We start from the raw sequence: 19,507 nt of genomic DNA on the forward strand, positions 1-19,507 counted from the left end.
ACTTTCCTGAATTTTGAACCATAAGATAGAAAATGTACTATGTAATAGCCAAGTCCAGGGGATGAAGAGCTATGCCCATTCATTATTGTCTTTCCCATAGTCATTCAGTGTCACATACAATAGGTTTTGATGCATATTTGTTGAATAGATTAAGAATGAAAACAGGAAATCAAATCATACCGTTTGTCTACCTCTGCTATTTATTGTGTTGATTCATCTCATGTAAAGCTGAGGCCTTAGTGCATGAAAAAAGTAAGTAAATGTATTGCTTATAAGTGTAAGATTATGCGTATGGAATTAGACAATATAATGCATGTCATTTTTTTCTAAATTTTACTTTAAATCATGGTTAGTTACATATTAATGTTGAATTCATGGAAATATAAGAAAAATGACTATCACAAAAATTGAGGATTAGAATTTACAAGAACTAAACATTTTTCAATATTCTTTAACTGTGTTTTGAATATTTATTAATTTTAAGTTTGAATGGTTAAGGCTGAGCATTTCAATTACTGTTAATTTGTCTTCAAAAACAATTTTTATGTACAAACCAGATCATGTTCAATTTTCATCATTGCTAGCATCTCTAAAATGATTTCTATAAGACAGATAGAATATTAGAAAAGAGACAAAGGAGAAATAATAATTGCTAAAAAGATGGTAAAATGTTTCCTGTCAGTCTTTAGTTGATTTATTACTCACTTTCTCTACTGGTTTTGTAACTTACAGAAGAGTCTCAGAAGCTCTTTTACAAAACCTGGGCAGCCCTGAAGGGTATATGTACACATCCATATTTAAGCCTATCTGGTCTATTTATCATTTGGTACATTTAGAAAAAAGAAGGGAGTAAGGTGACTTATGATGGGGCTTATAATATGGTATTTATCATGAGAAGTAGTTATATTTAACAAACATAAACATTTCTGGTTTGAATGAAAATTTCCCTGTTGATTGGATAGGGAAAATACTGTGTGGTAGTGAAATATTGTTATTGTTTTTATTGTTTTTGCCATTTGGTTACTTATTTTTCATAGCTCTTTTCAAAAATTACATATTGGAAAAAGGCAAGAAAGCAATACTAAATTTTTCCCCCTATTTTGCAGCCTTTAAACTTCTCTAAAGTCAGTATGATAGTGGATGAAAGGGTATTTTTTAAAGTTTAAAACTTACAAAATTTAATCTTAGCTCATAGACTACTTTTCAACAGTATTAGCATTATTGCACATGTAAAGTAGCTAAAATATCTGAAAATCAGTGAGTTTCCTATATTCTTACTGGAAGGATGAACTCTGTCTTTCTTCCTCTCTTCCTTTCCCCACCATATAACAATAAAACTCATGTATTGACAGTGATCTCAATGCATATAAGTGGTTTGTGTTTGGCTTATCACACTGCTCTTGAGAATGCACATTTTACATGTACATGTATTATTTAGTATTTATTATTCCATGGAAGAGACTCACCTCTTTCAGATATAGAAAGAGTTCAGAGAAGAGGTCACACGGAAATGGTTTATGCATTAATGATGGTTCTTTACCATCTTCATTTAGATTGTTTGTGAAATTATTTGGGGAGGGCAGTGTAATGGACTCCACTCCTTAATTGACAGAATGATCTAATGTATTCATGGCAGTTCTGTCAGTAGGTCAGGGCAGGAGGAAATTACTAATCTTCTTTGTAAGACACTAGAAAGTTTTCAGACTCTAGAGTATGCATTACTGAAGCCTATTAGAACTTAAAATTCAGATTATTAGCATTAGTTTGATTCATTTGCTATGCCTTTCTATTTTAATATGGACTGTGCAGTGTATGCACTGAGTCTGTTAGTCAAGTGGAAACCAATAACATAATTTGATCCATATATCACCCTCTTGGATTTGAAGTTACAGCAACCCAATGGAGGATAAAAAATAGAAACTTCTACTTCTCCTGTGTAAATAGAAAAAAATGATCAGCCTGGAATTAATGATTTTATTAGGTTTCTCTTTTAAAAGTTTATGGCTATGTCTGCTTCATTTTTGTTATTAATTTGGATGAATCTTATATGCTTGTAGCTGCAATGCCACAGATAAAGATAAAGGAATGGGCAATGATAACAGGAAAAATAAAATCAACTTGAATGTCACTAAAAGTTGTTGGAGAAAGAATTTAGGACAGATAGATACTCTGGTATTCTCTAAATTCCATTAACATAATGGAAGAGGACTATGTTTGTGCACACGTGTGTGTGTGTGTGTGTTTGTGTGTGTGTGTGTGATCTTGATATGTTCACAGTTGGTTGAAGATAGATTGGCAGTAACAGCTGCCACCAATGTCAACAATCAAGTACAATGAAGTGTGGCAACCCCCCGACTGCTTTTCATTCAAATGAGTTATGAGTTCTCACCGTTTAGAGTCACTCTCATTTTTAAAAAAATCATAAGCCGAGTTGTGAGAATTGGGGAATATCCACCTGGCAGGGAAATTTTCATGCTTTGTGAAAAAAAAAGTGGAAAAAAGAGATTACATCAGATCAATCAAAGTCACTAGAAAATGTGAAAGTGAGAAAAAAAAGCAGTGAGAAATAACAAAAAAAGCAATCCAGGCAAACCCATTAATGAGAATGAGTGTCAGTTTTTCTTGGTTCAAGGACTCTGCTACAATGGATTAGAACACGGAGCACCATATCAGAAATGCACAGAGGCAACTGCAGAGAGGCAAGGGGCCCACTCGACCCCCAACATCAAAGCCTACTTGGAGAAAAAAAAAATGCTTGGTTACTTGTAGCTTAATCCAACATTACACACTTCTTTCAAACATCAAAACTGCTGCTCAGCCTTTGGATGGCTGGGCATTCTAACTACTAATCCAGCCTTAATTATAAAAATTTTATACTCCCTCAGTTTCCTGCCCCCTGTACCACCACATGCCTGCTGGGAAAGAAAGTCATGGAAAGCAGGCAAAAGGAAATTAGGGAATGCTGCATGGTTAAAGGGAATTGTTGCTTACTTAGTGGTCACAGCCAGATAGTATGTTCTAGAAGCGTCTGTATGTAAAGATCTTTTTTATAGAAACACTAAGCCAATTTCAAATTGTCTCTAAGTTTTGTGGGAAAATCATTCTTTTTTCCTTTCTTAACTCTCCCTAATAAGCTAAAACTTACTGTCACTCTGAGGTATCTTAAATGGCATCGGGGTCACACAGATCACTTCAGGCTACTTGTGTCAAAAGGTAAAGGACACACATTTCTTTTCAATCAGCTTTTACCCACAAACATTGATTTGTGGTCTTTTTGTACCCTCAGGGCTAAAAGCACATCCATTTGTGTCTATGTACTTGAACTTGAGTGATGTCAAGTTGGAAAGTTAGATAAATTACCTTGAGAGCAAAATAAATAAATAAATTATTCCAAGCACTTCCCATGAATATGGTAAGTTTATGGTTTCTTATTCTTTTCCTAATCATTAACATAACTTATCCTTTCTCTTCCCATAACATATTTCTAAATGCTTGTAGACAATTAACATGTCTCACTTTCAATTGTTTCTCCTCTAGCCTGAACATGCCCATTGTTCACAGGTCTGTCTTATTTCCAAACCTTTTATCAGTTCAGTTTGCTTTCCTTTGAACTTACTCCAGTTTGTCTTTCTTTTCAAATGTATGATATCCAAAACAGAACACAACACTCAAGTAGGCCTAAATGGAGCAACTCAAAGCAGTAAAAGTGCGTTCTTTCTTTATGCATTCCACCTAAAACCTAGGTGCATTAAAGTCTTTGCCTTTATTGGAAATAGATTTTTTTAAATCCTGCTAAGTTTGTTGCCCACAATCTCTAACACCAGACAGACCCTTTGGTACTATTAAACTCCCTGTGCGTTAATATGAACAGATGATTCCTTCCTATAATTATTTTACGTCTGATTTCAAGCTATTTTTTCCAATCCATTAAAAATCATTCTGTATTAATATCTCTCTTCAGTGGTATTTATAATTACTCTTATTTTTTTGGTTGCTTGTAAACATAATAAAGAATTTTTTTGGTTATCTTTCGGATTGTGTTTCCAATTTATAACAACACATCATTGAATCATATGGTGGAGAAGACAGTGTATAATGTACATTTTCTCCAAACATGACATTGGCCTATTAGCAATTATTCTGGTGCCCAAAAGATCAGAAACAATAGGCTATCCATCTTTTAGTAGTTTTCTCTAATCCATATTTCTCTGGTTTCTCTATAAGAATGCCACCCCCTACTTTTGAAAAGAGGACAGGTGTTAAATGACAGCTGCACTAGGTCTCTTCTGGCAGTCTCCCAGCCATGAGGGGTCTCCTCCATCCCCTCTCCCACATCCCAATTCCCAATTCTCCTCACCTCCTTCGCAGACCATAGACATGTTACAGTTGAAATAGAAAAGGCTATAATACAAATTAAGATATATAATTTTTAATTATCAATAAAGCATTTTTATTTGAAAATTTACTAGAAAATGAATGATGACCTTAACATATGTATTCTTCAAGAAGAGTACTACATCTCAAATATTAATTCATGTTATCAAGTACATAGGAACAGTTACAAACAATGCAACTCTGAGGTATCACTCAATTTTTATAAAGCTTGAATATATTTTAAGCTAGATTGGGCTTTGGAAAGTAAGAACCCTCTGTAGTAAAGATAGTAACACCAACGTTATTTGGGAATCATATTACTATAAGAACTGTAGGTTTGAGTAAAATAATTTTTTGGAGGAAAATGTTTTTAGATATAAGAAATTCTCATAAATTTTTTCTATAGGTCATCTAAGAGATATCTATTCTGTGACGATACCTGGTGGTCCAGCTAAACAGTGGGAAAATAAATTCATTAATTCTGATCAGGGCTATGTCAACATTAATTCTGATCAGGGCTATGTCAACTTACTCAACAATATATCCCTTAAAGCCAAAAGAGAGAACTTAACCAACAGGATTCTGAGGTATTCAGATATCAGCGTGAAATTATTTTGAAATCTTATATTTCATCCAAAACATTCATGCAGATTTTGCATTCTGCTCTGTGATATGCCTGTGGTTGTTTTCATATAAAAGTAATGCTTTGCATTCAATACCAGTAACATTCTTGCCTTGATTATTTTTTCTTTGCTAAAAGTGTGAATCTAAAAATATAAATCACATTTATCCTGTTATTATAGGTTATAATCTATTCACTGGTTGATCATTTATCATCTGATTCCTGCCCCAGCATCTGAGCACTTCTCATGGGTAGGGAGGGCCCATAACAGTGATTGGCACCGAATGGGTGCTAAACAAATATATGTTAGGAGAATAAGTTAACCTCGTGTGGCACCCTATGCCTCTGGTATAGAAACCTCAAGACGTTTTACACTCCCATGTGAGATGCAGGAATTTAGAGTGCCTCTGTGATCCAGATTCATCTCTTAATCTTGCAATGACTATATCATCTACCCAATTTGAACAAATTGATACAAATTATTTAAAATTCCTCTAGCTACATCACAGGACTTCAGATACTTCTCACATAGCCCTAAACACATTGTGCTCATGTCTGTTTGCTTGTCTGTTTTCTTCATTTAACTGAATGGGGAGGGAGGGAGAGCCTGAGGGCAGAAACTGCTTGTCATTTTTCCTTCTATGCCCACGGAAGGAATGACTGAAGGAATGAATAACCTCATCCATGAAGGAATGCATGATTATGACTCAGAAGTCAGGTAAGAGAAAGTTATTTTTATGTGATTCATGATATGGCCCAATATTTTTAAAGAACCTCCATAATCTGATCATTTTTCAACCTCATTTCCCTTGCTATAATACACTGATCAACAGAGTATGTGCTTGGTACACAGAAAGAGCACAATAAATGCTAGGTTACATCTAAAGTAGTATCCGCATGGCAGCTAGAAGTGCTCAGTAAAGGCTATTCACCATTCCCTTTCTCTATTCTATAGCTTAAAATTGATCTTTTCCAAGCCTTCCCCACCAAACATACTGGTACCTCTACCCAACTCATAAACTTCAGCTCTTCACCTGTGACTTGCCTACCTGTACTGTGTTCTTCTTCCTCTTCACCTGTTTTCACACAAAGGCAGCCCAGTTTTCACCTCTTTGCTCTCAAGCTCTCCAGCCTCTTTTATTTTTCTCATCCAAGAATAACTATAGTTGATATAGCATAATATATTTAGCAATATATTGTTGCATTGTTCACAGTTCACTATAGGGATTATTAATCTTCTCTCTACAGCATTTTACATTCACTAGGATTGAAATACTATATAGACAGATAACAAGTATTCAGATATATTTTTAACAAATTTATAAATATCTTTTATGGTTCTCGATTTTTTTTCTTAGGCTATTATAGTTCAAAAGCTAATGAAAACATTATAGAAAGGAAGATTTTAAAAAGTCGCTCCCGTGAAAAATTATTTAAAATTCCTCTAGCTTGCAAACACCCATTTGGCTGCTTATTGGAATGAAAAGCCAACATGGTTTAGTTAAAGATTGAAATGTTCTCATATTTATTTGATCTGTGGGATCAGTTTTGCAGTTCTGGATGACTTTAAACTTCATGGGAGTCATTTTGCAGGAAATTGCAAATTATTCTGCATCAACTTTCTTTGTCTTTTATTCTATGCTGCCCTAACTTAAAAGGCAGTGAGACTCCTTTCTTGTCCTGAGGGCTGTTGTAAATTGATTTGGAGTGGGGGACTTGGAAGTAAGGGGGACTGCTTCTCACCCTCACATTTAAATTCCTCTTCACTTCTTCAATACCTTGTCTGTTCTAATAACAAATGCTTTGAGTTAAATGAATTAGTTTTTATTTTAGAATATTTAATTTTCTTTATTTAGAGTGTGTTTAGACACATTTAAAATTTTTAAACATGCTCTTTTTGATACAGTCATAATATCATCATTTATGTATTAGTTATATTGCACAAATACTTTCCAGAAGTTATAGCAATATCCTCTACTGTTTACTTAGTACTTGTTTCTAAAGAAGATTGAATTAATCTTCTAAAAAAGAACCTCAAGTACCTGTGTTTCTTGTCTGTTATTATACTCATAGCAGATTGCCAATGTCCTAGAAAGACAAAACGTCCAAACTCCAAAGAAAGAATACAATGTGCTCTTTCCACATGTTGGCCGGCAATAATAGCTGAAGGGTGTAGAAGCATGTGAAGATACAATTTCATTTTTCCCAAAGCTTTGTTGGAGGTATAGAAGAAAGTCTAGACATGATACTGGATTAAGAACTAACAACAAGAAGTTAGTGGATTATAATAGCAGGAAAGAATAATCTTCTGAATACTTTGTTGGGCTTACCTTGTATGTCAAATGTCAGCTCTTTTTTCTGCATATTTTCTGAAGACAATAGCATTGTTGATAGTTTTGCCTGAGCATTTGCAAGGATGCTTTGTTGAAACCAGTCTGCCTTTGGCACATGGAGGCAGGACTGCAGTTGAAAGAGCAGAAAGGAAATGCCAGGGAAGTTTCTCCAAAACTATAATATTTGTTTACATTTTTGTGTGGGTGAGAGAAATGAAGCCACTTGTTAAGTGACAGAGTATTGAAAACATACATCACAAGATGTTACTGCCATTAAAACTTAAAATTTACACTGTTTTATGGAACCTGGCACAAGGTGTACCCACTTTGGGTTACTCATCCTATCGGGTCTGCTTGGTTGAGGAGGCTTATTAGAAGATTGTGTGATGATGAGAAGAGAAATAAAGAAGCTGAAGGATGACTTTCCCAGAGTTGTATTTTACAAACACTTCAGACAAGTTGCCCCAGATCTTTAGAGGGATAAGCCATTCTCCTGTAACCTCTTGCCTTTTTATGCTCTCCTTTCACCATTTCTACAGCATAGGCTCGGGGAAGACAAAGGATATAGATTTCCTTTGAGAATCTTGGCAGAATAAGGTATAATGTTAGGAGCAAAATGTGCTTTTGGCGGGGTGGGGGGTTTTACATGTGTGATACTAGCACTCTACATATAGACTTTTCAAAACTTGTCACATGACTTTCAGAAACTAACAGCCATCCAGATGATAAATATTTACCCAGTATGGGACTGTACAACATTCCTTATTTTTAAATTTCATTTCCTATTTTCTGCCTTAGGCTGAAATGGTGATTTTTAAAGTGAATAAGATTCTAATCATAAGTCATCCTTAAATATTATGCGATCTTTTTGAATGCAGAGCGAAGGCAATATCCTGGGTAATTACCTTGGTAGTTCAATGGTCCTCTCTTTGCAAATTGTCTCTAAAAGACAAGTAAATTTAGTGTGCAGGTGCACTTTGCCTGACCTGTGTATCTCTCTGATCATGATCATTTAACCTACTTATCTGCTTGTGGAATTTCACTGTTTAAAGATTATTCTTCTTTCTGTCCAAATGATGTATAGGCATGTTGTACCTTATTAAAGAGTTACCACTTGTCACTGCAAAGCTATCTGCATTCCTATGGTAGTTAAAATGATTAGAATAGACTTCGTATTTATAGCTATACAGGTAATACCATAAATAGAAGACATGATGATTATAGTCTCTCTCTTTCATATTTCAGTTGGTCATAATTTCCTCAAAACCTTTTTTTTCTGGGCAAAAATTCATACTAGGTACTTTCTTTGCCCCTCTTTCAACATAGTTGAGTTGAATTACATAAGCCATTTGAAATTATTCAAATATAAAATAAATGCAATCATTTTTCTCCTAAGAAAATGGTTTTGAACTATATATCATTCCTTTAACTCAAAGCCAATAGAAGGTATAAACTTCAATTTTTGCATGATTATAGTCCTCATGAAGGAAAGAGAACAGAGCCAAGTCCAAAGAATAACAATTAAATATTTTTTTAAATGCTGAAAATTATAGTTTTATGTCCTTGCATATTTTTAGTTCTGTTAAACCATCTTATTGACTTTATAAGTCATTTCGTTTCATGTTTTCAAAGATATAAAGAGGCTGAAATAAGGCATGGCCAATGAAATGTACCTTAAATACAGAAAAAATATCTAACTCACTTCCTGATTTAAAAATAATTTATTTGGGGCCATTGCAGCTAGACAGTGATGTTATGATATATTATACATGTGTCTTAGGCTGATAATGCTATATACACTACTAAGAATGGATTCCATAGAAAGAAGAGTCCTCAGGAAATCTAATCAGCTGTTGTTGAATAGTTGGGGTAAACTGCCCAGCAGTTATGGGATAGGAAATGAAGGAATTGCTGAAACTTTTCTTGTATCTCAAATGGATAAAGATTAGAAATTTGATTTTGGAAGCAAAGAAGAAAGAGGAATTGAAGGTGACCCAGGGTTTAATTTAAGATCTGAAAAACTCTGGGCATTGCAATGTCATTCACCCCTGTGAAATGCAGAAGGGAATTAGGTTTTGAAAGGAAGATGCATTCTCCCTGGACATGATAAGTCTCAGGTCCATATAATATATTGTTGTAGTCACATGTAGACAGCTAGAAATGTAGAACAGGAACATGCGTTAAAAAATCAAATGAAGGCCTGGCTCTGTGGCTCACACCTGTAATCCCAGCACTTTGGGAGGCCAAGGCAGGTGGACAACTTGAGGTCAGGAGTTCAAGATCAGTCTGGCCAACATGGTGAAACCCCATCTCTACTAAAAATAACAAAAAGTTAGGCGGGCGTGGTGATGCGTGCCTGTAATCCCAGCTATTCGGGAGGCTGAGGAAGGAGAATCACTTGAACCCAGGAGGCGGAGGTTGCAGCGAGCTGAGATCATGCCATTGCACTCCAGCCTGGGCAACAATGGTGAAACTGTCTAAAATAAATAATAAATAAATAAATAAAATAAAATAAAATAAAATAAAAAACTCAAATGAAATAGAAAATCACAAGCAGAGTTATAGATTAGAAAGTCCTTAGGACTCTAAGGAGAGTTCTCTGAGGAGAAAGAGGAAGACTTCCACGTGAAGCTGGCGAGGATAGCAGAAGCATCCAACTCTTCCTGCTACCCTGATGCTTCTCTTCTGTTCATAGATTCCAAAGAAAATAGAAATTAAATGGACAAAAATGTGTTTTCATGGGGGATATAAATCATTACAAAGTCTAGAAAATGTGTTCCACTTGATTCCTCCTTTGTACTTGACCTTGCTTTGTTTTTCTATCTAACATTTCTGTCTGCCATCAAATACATTTACATGTTTATGTGTTTGTAGTCTGACCTCTCCGTATTAGGTATATAAGAGGATACATAAATCGTGAGGTTCAAGATTTATATGCTTCTATCATAGTATCCTCAGATCTCAAAAAATAATTGTTAAATGAATATAAGTTCCATGACAAAACTTGGAGAAACTTCAGTTAGCTACGAAAGGCATAGAAATTGAAAAGGGGAGTGAGAATCTTCTAGAAATTCCCTTTACTCTGGCAAAACATCATTTATGGGCATTCATGGAGGACATTATGGCAAAAGTCAATTTACCTAATCATAGTGGTAAGAGCAGATTAGAGAAAAAGCAGATGTAGGAGATATGAATGAAGTTGGTGAAGCTTCCACATAGAGTGGACACCTGCAGTAGCTGAAAGTCTAGTAATGGGGTTTCCACCTGAAGGAACAGCTAGAGGAATAGAAAAGTTTCACCTGGGTTACCTTGCAGAGTGGATTGCTGCCCTAGCAAAAACCTGATAAGCTTCTTCCCAACAGGACCACAAACAATGAGAAACTGCATCACATGGTTTTCTCCTCCAGGGGGCTAGAATAAAATGAGCAGAAAATTTTTACAATGATAGAGAAAAGTACTAGACCTATCAAAATATACAGGAGTCAGAAATTACACCTAAGTATCAAAGGGGACATCACGTTTATGAAACTAAATCTGGTTTCCAATAAAAACATAATATGTGATTGGTAAAGGCTGTACAGTAATAAAAATACACATTTGTGGAATTAAAAGCCATACTGGAGGCTATAGAAAGAATATGAAATACTTGCAAAACTAGAATTAACAAAATAGAAAGTGAACTAATGATTTTTTTTATATTCAGAAGAGAAGAAAATTGATGAATGAGAAAAAGAGAGACATAAAACAGATTCAGAAAATACAATTCACATAAGGAAATCCTAAAAAGATAATAAATTAATAAATGTTTTTCAAAAGAAAAAGTTATCTATTGATCTATCTATATCTATGTGTTTGGTGATCTATTTATCATGTTTTTGTTCTTTTGAAAACAATTTTATATATATAAAATTATCTATATGTAATTGATGTATAATATATAATTATTATATATTATATATAATATATATAGTAGTGGAATTATATATTCCGACTACTAGTGAAATAAACTTTTAACTTTCAAATCATTACAACAAAGAAAATGTATTATATATTACGAGAAGGAAGGGATTTTAAAGTAAAAAGTAGGCAGAAAAAAAGAAGAGAAATGAAAACACAGAGACTGGCTAATATATAACCTGTAGTGTTTGAGAGATATGGTGGCAATGGTAATCATAAACTGTGAGGTGGGGTTAGTCAACCATCAACTCAAGGCAAGTCATCTATGACCCAGAGCCCATTGAAGGGGAGGCCAGGACACCTTGGGAAAGACATTACAATGACACAGCTAGTATATATAGTAGTACTTCCCTTGATTATTCACCAGAGATCTACAGCCATTTAACAAAGTCACTCTCCTCTAGGGAAATATGTTCTGATGGAAGCATGCTCAACAAGAAGGCAGTAAACTAAGAAAGAGGAAGACCTGGGAAGTAAAAAGTAGAAGAGTCATGTAGAAAAATATTGAAAGAAAGTCCCAGAATGAATACTTTGGGTCTTGGCCAAAGCAGGAGAACGAATTATGTAGGACGACCTTTAGAAACTAAGTAAAGTAATTTGATCATTTGGGAGAAAATATGACTGAAAAGAGTTTCACAGTTCTGATAGGACATCAAGCAAAAAATGTATATGTACATAATAAAGTTAGGTATATAACAAAAAACATGAGGTAGTATTTAAGAATAGATTAACATTGTAAAAAATATAATCCACTTCCTGGTGTTATATTAAAATTTGTATTTAGTTAAAATAGTTGAATAAATAATTTAACTAAATGTTGATTTAAAAAATACTTGGAAAATAAAGAAAGGTATTATGAATGTGCTACCTGAATTCTCTCCAATCACATGGAAAGCCATAAATATTTATTAAGGATTTCTTTCAGATTTCAGAAATCAGATTTCTGAACTATACATATATCACAGTTGATTTGTATATTTAATGACCTGGCACTTACTCCTTTTCAATATATTGGCAAGAGAATTCTGTTTTATAATCAAATAAATGAAACTTAACAAAACATAAATATTGATAAAAACTTAAATGTTTGAAATTTTTTAAAAGATTTGCAAAATAATTTTTGCCATAGAAGATAGTAAAACCATATGACATGTCATATAAAAAATAAAAAAATTAATTTTGAGGAGGAGATAAAGCAAGATGGCTGAATAGCAGCCTCCAGTGATCATGACCCCTGCAGGAACACCAAATTGAATAACTATCCACACAAAAAAGCACATTCATAAGAACCGAAAATCAAGTAAGTGATCATAGCACCTGATTAAAGATCTTATTAAGGAAGGAGGCACTGAGGAGGTAGGAAAGACAGCCTTGAATTGCTGCTGCTACCTACCCCTCCCCCCAACCTCCAAGTGACATGAAGAAAGAGTCTGTGTGCTTAGCGGAGGGAGAGCACAGTGATTGTGGGACTTTGTGCTGGAACTCAGTGCTGCCCTGTCACAGCAGAAAGCAACACAAGGCAGAACTCGGCCCACCAAGGGAGCATTTAGACCATCCCCGGCCAGAGGCAAAACATCTATCCCAGTGGTCAGAACTTAAGTTCTGGCAAGCCCTGCCACCATGAGCTGACGTGTTCTGGGGTCCTAAGTAAACTTGAAAGGCAGTCTAGGCTACAACGGCTGCAGTTCCTGGGCAAGTTATTGTCCTGTGCTGGGCTCAGAGCCAGTGGACTTGGGGAGCATGCAACCTAGTGAGACATTAGCTGGGGTGGTCAAGGGAGTGCTTGCATCACTCATCTCCCAACCCTGGGAAGTGCAGCTCACAACTCCAGGAGAGACTCCTTTACTCTGCTTGAGGAGAGAAGAAGGAAGAGTAAAGAGAACTCTGTCTTGCAACTTGTATACCAGAGTAGCAACAGTAGAATAGGGCACCAGGCAGAGCGCTGAGGCCTTGATTTCAGGCCCTAGCTCCTGGACAACATTTCTAAACTCACCCTGGGCCAGAAGGGAAACTGCTCTCTTGAAGGAAAGGACCCAGTCTTGGCAGAATCCATCACATTTTACTAAAGAGCCCTGGGGCCCTGACTAATCAGCAGTAGTAGCAAGAGAGTACTTGTAACAAGCCTTGGGTGAGACTCAGAGCTGTGCTGGCTTCAGGTGTGAACCAGTACATTCCCCGCTGTGGTGGCTATGGGGCGAGACCCCATCTACCTGAGGAAAGGAGAAGGAAGAGTAAAGGGGACTTTGTCTTGCAGCTTGGGTGCTAGCTTGGCCACAGTTGGGTAGAGCACCAGGTGGGATCCTAGGATCCTTAATTCCAAGCCTTGGCTTCTGGATGGCATTTCTGGACCTGCCCTGGGCCAGAGGGGAGCCCACTTCTCTGAAGAGAGAACCTTGGGTCTGGCAGCATTCACCACAAGCTGACTGAAGAGCCCTTAGGTCTTGAGTGATCATCAGCAGTAACCAGGTTACTACTTGCCACCAGCCTGAGGTGGTAGTGGGCATGGGGAGAGACTCCTCAGCTTGAGGAAAGGAGAGAAAAGAGTGGGAAGGACTTCATTTCATTCATGGCTTGGGTGCCAGATCACTCAAAGTAGAATAGAGCACCAGGTAGATTCCTAAGGTTCTTGACTCCAAGGCCTGGCTCATGGATAACATCTTTGGACCCACCTGGGGCCCGGAGGAACCCTCCACCCAGAAAATAAGGACAAAAGCCTGGCTGCATTTGCCACCTGTTGATTGTAAAGGCCTAAGGCCTTAAGTAAACATAGGTGGTAGCCAGGCAGTGGTCACTGAGGGCTTTGGGTGAAACCCAGTGCTATGCTGGCTTTACATCTGACCCAGCACAGTCCCAGTAGTGATGACCACAGGGGTACTTGTGTCATCCATCTCCCATCTCCAGGAAATTCAACACACACACACACACACACACACACACACACACACACACAGAGAAGCCAGAGACTCTGTTTGAGAGGAACTAAGGGAAGAGAACAAGAGAATCTCCCTGGTAATCCAGGGAATTCTGGATCTTACCCAAGGCCACCAAGGCGATACTTCTACAAGTCTGCAAGAGCCACAGTATTGCTGAGCTTGGGATGTCCCCTAAAGTAGATATGGCTGTAGTGACCAAAGATCTAGATCACAACACCCAAGTTTCTCTGAATACCTGGAAAGCCTTCCCATGAAAGATGTGTACAAATAAGCCCAGATTATGAGGACTATAATAAATACCTAACTCTTCAATGCCCAGACACCAACAAATAGCTACAAGCATCAAGACCATCTAGGAAAACATGACCTCACCAAATAAACTAAATAAGGCACTAGTGACCAATCCAGGAGAGACAGAGATATGTGACCTTTCAGAAAGAGAAGTCAAAATAGCCATTTTGAGGAAACTCAATGAAATCCAAGATAACACAGAAAAAGAATTCAGAATACTATCAGATAAATTTTGAAAGAGATCGAAATAATTAAAAAGAATAAAGCAGAAATTCTGGAGCTGAAAAATATAATTGGCATTCTGAAGAATGCATCAGAGTCTTTAATAGCAAAATTGATTAAGAAGAAGAAAAAATTGGTGAGCTTGAAGCCAGGCTACTTGAAAATATAGAACGAGACGAGAAAAAAGAAAAAAGCATACAAAAGAATGGAGCATGCCTACAAAATCTCAAAATAACCCCAAAAGGGCAAATCTAAGAGCCTTTGGCATTAGGATGGAGGTAGAGAGATAGGTTAGGGTAGAATGTTTATTCAAAGGGATAATAACAAAGAACTTCCTAAAACTAGAGAAAGATATCAATATTCAAGTACAAGAATGCTATAGAGCACCAAGTAGATTTAACCCAAGAAAGACTACCTCAAGACATTAATAATCAAACTCTTGGCTGGGCGCAGTGGCTTAAGCCTGTAATCCCAGCACTTTGGGAGGCTGAGGGGGGTGGATCACGAGGTCAGGAAATCAAGACCATCCTGGCTAACACGGTGAAACCCCGTCTCTACTAAAAATACAAAAAAAAAAAAAAAATTAGCCAGGTGTGGTGGCGGGCGCCTGTAGTCCCAGCCACTCAGGAGGCTGAGGCAGGAGAATGGCATGAACCCGGGAGGCGGAGCTTGCAGTGAGCCAAGATTGTGCCACGGCACTCCAGCCTGGGCAACAGAGCAAGACTCCGTCTCAAGAAAAAAAAAATAGTTAATCAAACTCTCTGATATGGTTTGGTTCTCTGTCACCACCCAAATCTCATATTGGACTGTACTCCCATAATTCCCACGTGTTGTGGGAGGGACCCACTGGGAGATAATTTGAACCATAGAGGCAGTTTCCCCCATACTGTTCTCATGTTAGTGAATAAGTCTCATGAGATCTGATGGTTTTATCAGGGGTTTCTGCGTCTGCATCTTCCTCATTTTCTCTTGTCACTGCCATGTAAGAAGTGCCTTTCATTTCCCACCACGATTCTGATGCCTCTCCAGCCATGTGGAACTATAAGTCTTGATTATGTCTTTATCAGCAAATTGTAGATACATAAAAATATATAATTTGTAAATTACACTGTAAAAACAGCGTAATTGGTATCAGTAGAGTAGGGCATTGCTGAAAAGATAACTGAAAATGTGGAAGTGACTTTGGAACTGGGTAATAGGCAGAGATTGAAACAGTGTGGAGGGCTCAAGGGAAGACAGGAAAATGGGGGAAAGTTGGGAATTTCTTAGAGACTTGTTGAATGGCTTTGACAAAACTACTAATAATGATATGGACAATGAAATCCAGGCTGAGGTGGTCTCAGATGGATATGAGGAATCTGTTGGGAACTGGAACAAAGATGATTCTTGCTATGTTTTAGCAAAGAGATTGGTGGCATTTTGCCCTGCCCTAGAGATTTATGGAACTTTGAACTTGAGAGAGAAGACTTAGGGTATCTGGAAGAAGAAATTTCTAATCAGCAAAGCATTCAAGAGATGACTTGGGTGCTGGTAAAGGCATTCAGTTTTAAAAGAGAAATGGAGCATAGAAGTTTGGAAAATTTGCAGTCTGACAGTTTGGTAGAAAAAAAATCCCATTTTCTGAGGAGAAATTCAAGCCAGCTGCAAATATTTGCATAAGTAATGAGGAGCCATATGTTAATCCCCAAGACAATGGGGGAAAATGTCTCCAGGACATGTCAGAGACCTTTGTGGCAGCCTCTCCCATCACAGACGTGGAGGTCTAGGAGAAAAAAATGGTTTTGTGGGCAGGGCCCAGGGTCCCTGTGCTGTGTGTATCCTAGGGATTTGGTGCCCTGTGTCCCAGCCGCTCCAGCCATTGCTGAAAGGGGCCAATGTAGAGCTCAGGCCATGGCATCAGAGGGTGCAAGCCCTAAGCCTTGGCAGCTTCCATGTGGTGTTGAGTGTGCCAGTGCACAGAAGTCAAGAATTGGGGTTTGGGAACCTCCACCTAGATTTCAGAAGATGTATGGAAATGCCTGGATGCCCAGCCAGAAGTTTGCTGCAGGGGCAAGCCTCTCATGAAGCACCTTGGCTAGGGCAGTACAGAAGGAAAATGTGGGATCAGAGCCCCCACACAGAGTCCCTACTGGGGCACTGCCTAGTGGAGCTGTGAGAAGAGGGCCGCCATTCTCCAGACCCCAGAATGGTAGATTCACCTACAGCTTGCACTGTGTACCAAGAAAAGCCACAGACACTCAATGCCAGCCTGTGAAAGCAGTTGGGATAGAGGCTGTACCGTGAAAAGCCACAGAGGCAGAGCTGCCCAAGACCATGGGAACCCACCTCTTGCATCAGCGTGACCTGGATGTGAGAGCTGTAGTCAAAGGAGATCATTTTGGAGCTTCAAAATTTGACTGCCCTGCTGGATTTTGGACTTGCCTGGGGTCTGTAGCCCCTTTGCTTTGGCCAATTTCTCCCATTTGAAATGGCTGTATTTACCTAATACCTGTACCTTCGTTGTATCTAGGAAGAAACTAGCTTGCTTTTGATTGTACAGGTTCATAAGCAGAGGGGCTTGCCTTGTCTCAGATGAGACTTTGGACTGTGGACTTTTGGGTTAATGTTGAAATGAGTTAAGACTTTGGGGGACTGTTGGGAAGGCATGATTGATTTTGAAATGTGAGTACATGAGATTTGGAGGGGCTAGGGGAGGAACGAGATGGTTTGGCTCTGGGTCCCCACCCAAATCTCATCTTGAATTGTACTTCCATAATTCCCATGTGTTGTGGGAGGGACCCAGTGGGAGGTAATTTGAATCATGGGGGCAGTTTTCCCCATACTGTTCTCATGGTAGTGAATAAGTCTCACGACATCTGATGGTTTTATCAGGGGTTTCTGCTGTTGCATCTTCCTAATTTTCTCTTACCATTGCTATGTAAGAAGTACCTTTCACCTCTTGCCATGATTCTGATGCCTCCTTAGCCAAGTGGAACTGTAAGTCAAATTAAACCTCTTTTTCTTCCCAGTCTTGGTTATGTCTTTATCAGCAGCATGAAAACAAACTAATACACTCCCAAAGGTCAAGGATAAAGAAAGGATCTTAAAAGCAGCAAGAGAAAAGAAACAAATAACATACAAAGGAACTCCAATACATCTGGCAGCAGAATTCTCAGTGGAAACTTTATAGGTTGGGGGAGAGTGGTATGACATACTTTTATCCCAGAATAGTATATCCAACAAAACTGTCCTTCAAACATGAAGAAACAAAGTATTTCCCAGACAAACAAAAGCTGAAGGACTTCATCAACACCAGACCTACAAGAAATGCTAAAGAGAGTTCTTTAATCTGAAAGAAAAGGATGTTAATGAGCTATAATAAATCATCTGAAAGTACAAAACTCACTGGTAATAGCAAGTACACAGAAAAACACAGAAGGTTATAACACTGTAATTGTGGTGTGTGAACCACTTATATCTTGAGTAGAAAGACTAAAAGATGAACCTTCTAAAAATAATAACACAAAAACTTTTCAAGATATTGTATAATAAGATATTTAGAAACAAAAAGTTAAAAAGCAGAGAAAAGAAGATAAAGTGTAGAGATTTTATTAGCTTTATCTTTGCTTGTTTTTTGGTTATTTAGTTCATGCAATCAGTGTTGTCATCTGTTTAAAATAATGGGTTATATTATTTGCAAACCTCATGGTAATCTCAAATCAAAAAACATACAAAAGATATCTAAAAAATAAAAAGCAAGAAATGGAAACAAATCACCAGAGAAAGTCTTCACTAAAAGGAAGAGAAGAAGAAAGGAAAGAAGGACAAGAATACCACAAAACAACCAGAAAACAAGCAACAAAATGGCAGAAGTCCTTACATATTAATAATAACATTGAATGTAAATGGACTAAACTGTCCAATCAAAAGACAAAGAATGGCTGAGTGGATGAAAAGAAATCAAGACCCAATGATCTGCTGCCTACAAGAAACAGACTTCACCTACAAAGGCAAACATAGGGTGAAAAAATATTTCATGCAAGTGAAAACCAAAAAATAGCAGAAATCGATATAGTCATTCAGACAAATAGATTTCAGGACAAAAACTAGAAAAAGTGGCAAAGGTCATTATATAATGATAAAGTGGTCAATTCAGCAAGAGGATATAACAATTATAAATTTATATGCACCCAACTGGAACACCCACGTATATAAAGCAAATATTAGTGCTGAAGAGATAGACCTCAGTACAATAGCAGTTGGAGACATCAACACCTGATTTTCAGCATTAGACAGATCATCCAGAAAAAAATAATAAACAAGGAAACACTGGACTTAATCTGCACTATAGACCAAATGGACCTAATAGTTGTTTTCAGAACATTCATCCAATGAATCCAGAATACACATTCTTCTCCTCAGCACATGGATCATTCTCAAGGATAGACCATATGTTAAGCTACAAACACATCTTAAAAAATTCAAAAAAAAATTATATCAAGTATCTTCTCTAACAACAATGGTAAAAAACTAGGAATCAATAACAAGAAAAATGTTGGAAACTATACATACAACACATATAAATTAAACAATGTGCCCTGAAAGGACCAGTAGGCCAATGAAAAAATTAAGAAAAAAATTGAAAAAAAATTTTAAACTAATGCAAATGGAAATACAACATATGGAAACCTGTGGGATACAGCAAAAGCAGTACTACAAGGAATGTTTATAGCAATAGGCAACTATATCAAAAAAGCAGAAAAACTTCAAATAAACAACCTAATGATGCATCGTAA

Source organism: Pan troglodytes, chromosome 3, assembly GCF_028858775.2.
Source record: "Pan troglodytes isolate AG18354 chromosome 3, NHGRI_mPanTro3-v2.0_pri, whole genome shotgun sequence".
Taxonomy (NCBI): Eukaryota; Metazoa; Chordata; class Mammalia; order Primates; family Hominidae; genus Pan; species Pan troglodytes.